Here is a 4,286-nt window from a genome sequence, read left to right as displayed (position 1 = left end):
ATATATATATATATATATATATATATATATATAATCATCATCATCGTTTAACGTCCGTTTTCCATGCTGGCATGGATTGGACAGTTTGACTGAGGTCTGGAGAGCCGCCGGCTGAACCAAGGCCCAATCTGGTCTGGCAATATTTCTACAGCTGGCTGCCCTTCCTAACACCAACCATTCCCGGTGGGCCTGGCGTCGATCACGTTCGGATAGTGCTTTTTATGTGCCACTGGCACGGGAGCCAGTCAGGAGGTACTGGCATCGGCCACGTTCGGATGGTGCTTTTTACATGCTACCAGCACAAGAGCCAGTTAGGGAGTACTGTCATCGGTCACGTTCAGATGATGCATTTTACATGCCACCTGACCTGGAGCCAGTTAGGGGGCACTGGCCACAGCTACGATTTTGGCTTTACTTGACTCAACAGGTCTTCTCAAGAATATCATATCGCCCGACGCATCAATGGTACTCTTAAATGGGCCAGACATGCTACTCTGGCATCGGCCATGGCTGCGATCTCACCTTAGTTGCCGGATCTTCTCAATTACAGCATGTCTTCCAAAGGTCTCGGTCTTCTGTCATTGCTTCTATGAGGCCCAATGTTTGAAGGTCATGCTTCAACACCTCATCCCATGTCTCCCTGAGTCTACCTCTTCCACAGGTTCCTTCCACAGTTAGGGAGTGACACTTGCTCACACACCTGTCCTCATCCATATGTAACACATAACCATACCAGCGCAGTCGTCTCTCTTGCTCACCACATTTTTTTCCTTCTTATGCCCAACTTTTCTCTCAAGGCACTTACACTCTGTTGTGTATGCACACTGACATTACACATCTAGCGGATAATACTAGCTTCATTTCTTTCAATCCTACGCATGTCCTCAGCATTCATGGCCCATGTTTCACTGCAGTGTAGCATGGCAGTTCGCATACATGCATCATACTGTCTACCTTTCATTCTGAGCGAGAGGCCCTTAGTTGCCAGCAAAGGTAGGAGCTCCCTGAACTTTGCCCAGGCTATTCTTATTCTAGCCGCTTTACTCTCAGAGCAACCCCACCCAACTACAGACTTGGTCGCCTAGGTAGCAGAAGCTATTAACTGCTTCTAGTTTTTCTCCCTGGCATGTGAGGGAATCTGTTTTCTGTACGTCTTCAGTGTTTATTGCCCCTGTGCATCTGCCACACTCAAAGACTACCTTCCTGGTTAACATTCCTTTGATATTGCTGCGCCATTTATGTGTCCATAGCTTACACCGGGTACATCGTATGGAGTTTCTACCTACACCTTTTCTACAGATCGAGCAGGGCCATCTACCTGAAGCGGGTGTGATTTGACAGCCTTCTTACTTACCAAGACTTTGGTTTTTGCTAGGTTAACCCTAAGGCCCTTCGATTCTAGACCTTGCTTCCACACCCTAAACTTCGTCTCTAGTTCTGGCAGTGATTCGGCTATTAGAACAAGGTCATCAGCATAGAGGAGCTCTAGGAGCAGTCTGTCTTGAATTCCTCTGTTATTGCCTGGAGGACTATAATGAATAAGAGGGGGCTGAGGACTTATCGTCGGTGAACCCTATGGAACTCTTCTTCTTTATTTACATATTCCTTCCAGAGGAGTCATAGCAGTCCTATTATTATTATTATTATTATTATTATTACTATTATTTTTTTTGCTCTTCACAATTTATCCTCACCGGGAGTTACTGCATCGTAACTCATATTTCATTTGGTGAAATATGAACAGAAATGTTCATCTATGAGCCAGGAGTTGTGTATTTTGCCAAAATGCAAAAGTTCATTGCCTTATTAGAGCTCTCATAGGAACCTTCTCATCAATGGACGCTCGTTTTTAACACAAATACATAGATTTTGTTGGCCATTATCTTCTGTTCAGGACATTACCTGTCCGTTGACCTGTATTTGTCGTTTCTCTAGGTCGCCTGAAGCCATTCGTATTTCAGATATTCCATAACGGTAGCGAAAGCATTGTTTTTCAACAAGATTTCGCGTTTGGGAACTCCAGCGGTTATAACGGCCAACAAAGGCCGGCAATTTGAATCTAATTTGTTTACTGAATTAATTCAATTGCTGGGCACTAAGCGGTCGTTGTACTATGGCTCATCATCCTGCGGTAAATCAAATGATCGAACGTTTCCACCAACAAGTTAAAACGACATTTAAAGCATACGGTAACATAGAGGGATGGTTGGAATATCTGCTCAATATACTACAAGGTTTCAGAAAGTCAATTAAGGTAAACCTAGATTCCGCTCTAGCAGAGCTGCCTTATGCTATACATTAACATCTTTCTGGACAGATGTTAGTTGGAGATGCCAATCTGTCCAATTATGAACATCAACTGCGGCAGTGTATGTTCGAGTTACCGAAATTCCTATTCAGTCAATGAACGATTAAAACTTATGTTCCAAATGACATTACTACATGGTCGTATGCATTTTGTCAGGGACACCATACACTGACCCTTATGGTGTTTTATTGGCACGCCTAAAAGAGACAGTCAGCATCGACAGAATTCAAAACTGTTTACATTGATGCAAATACACCAAACACAAGCATGTCTTTACTCGCAACATCAAAATCATCTATAGATACACAGACATTCTCAGCACACAAAGCTATTATCTTTTTTCTAAGAAAGATATTATAACTAGAAGTTGCTGGGATGTGCATTGGCCTGTCAAATATGAACATATATTATGTATACTACCTTGTTTTAGTGCCATTGCAATTTATACACATATTTGCAGCGAATTGCTTCCAGGATTCTTAGCCTAGATTTTTCTATGAGTTCTTTTCTATTGGTCTCGACATTAGCACTTAGAAATTTATGAAGGCCAACTGCTACATATAGATAAGTTCTATTCTTTAACTAACTTATTTGTGGTTACCGAATATTTATACATGATAGCAGGCAAGAAATCCTTTGTTTAGTCCAACCTAATTTAGTAATAAAAAATATAAATACAGAACCTAAATTCAATTCTACCTCTTTCACTCGACTCCTCTCCAGAAGAGCACATCTCTATTTCCCTCCCTTCAGTTATGGCTTGTCACCGGAGTTCTACACAACTCTCGTCCTCTCTACTTGTCAACACAGAGAGGTAACTTTTGTTATTCTTTCTCTCTCTTTCCATCTAATAGTCATTCACAAATGAACTTAACTACTTACAGGATGGATAATAGAACTGAAAACAATCTGTGTTCAACAACTCGAAGAAGTTGTAACTTACACTGTAATGATAAAATAAAGGGCATACCAACTGAAATTTTTTTTCCTTTCATGTATTTAGTGCATGGTGGAGGCGCAATGGCCCAGTGGTTAGGGCAGCGGACTCGCGGTCATAGGATCGCGGTTTCGATTCCCAGACCGGGCGTTGTGAGTGCTTATTGAGCGAAAACACCTAAAGTGCCACGAGGCTCCGACAGAGGATGGTGGCGAACCCTGCTGTACTCTTTCACCACAACTTTCTCTCACTCTTACTTCCTGTTTCTGTTGTGCCTGTAATTCAAAGGGTCAGCCTTGTCACACTGTGTCACGCTGAATATCCCCGAGAACTACGTTAAGGATACGCGTGTCTGTGGAGTGCTCAGCCACTTGCACGTTAATTTCACGAGCAGGCTGTTCCGTTGATCGGATCAACTGGAACCCTCGATGTCGTAAGCGACGGAGTGCCAACAAAATTTAGTGCATATAAATTGTTATGTATTGAACTATTTTGAACGCTGAATACACAGTGTATTATTTCTGTAATGCATCAACTAGCTGCACCAAACTGCCCGCTCATAATTGATAGAGACTATTTGTAGGGCGTCTGTGTCCACCAGATTATTTCCAGTAATCTAGTGGATAGCACTAACGCTGAAAAAGATATCTCAAACATCTTTGAAGTAGCAGAAACACATCATTGTCGCATTTGATGAAGAAACTATTTTATGGCTATATGTCATCAATATTGCAAAATTTCAACCCGGAACAGCTTGCACAGCATCGTGAAGAAGGGGTTTATACTGGAATAATTTTCTGCTAGAGACATGCTTAGCGAAAGCTGAAGAGTACTGCATTCCTACTGACCTTACAATACACCAGACACCATGATGGAATTTAGGCCTCCGCGCTATTGCCAGGCAGCTGTTGACCATATACTGTGTTCATCCGATAACTCTCACCACTACTTTAAATCTCGTGTGACTGTTTAATTACTGTCAACCTGAAGAGGCAACAGATTGTAATGGAGTACATTGTGCTGGTAGCTTTCACAGTACAA

The 4,286-nt window shown here is 42.2% G+C and overlaps 1 protein-coding gene across 1 annotated transcript in view; it reads right to left on the bottom strand.

The window, feature by feature from the left end:
* LOC106876676 (protein disulfide-isomerase A6 homolog) overlaps positions 1-4,177 on the bottom strand; it is a 29,546-nt gene extending 25,369 nt beyond the window's left edge. The window contains exon 1 of the mRNA XM_052966621.1: positions 4,094-4,177. The gene's annotated coding sequence lies outside the window, so the exon portion shown is untranslated. The remainder of the gene's footprint in view (positions 1-4,093) is intronic.
* Positions 4,178-4,286: the final 109 nt, after the last annotated feature.

The sequence above is a fragment of the Octopus bimaculoides genome, chromosome 3 (assembly GCF_001194135.2).
Source record: "Octopus bimaculoides isolate UCB-OBI-ISO-001 chromosome 3, ASM119413v2, whole genome shotgun sequence".
Taxonomy (NCBI): domain Eukaryota; kingdom Metazoa; phylum Mollusca; class Cephalopoda; order Octopoda; family Octopodidae; genus Octopus; species Octopus bimaculoides.
The sequence above is the reverse complement of the archived record's forward strand: the minus strand, read 5'-3'. Positions and strand labels throughout refer to the sequence as shown.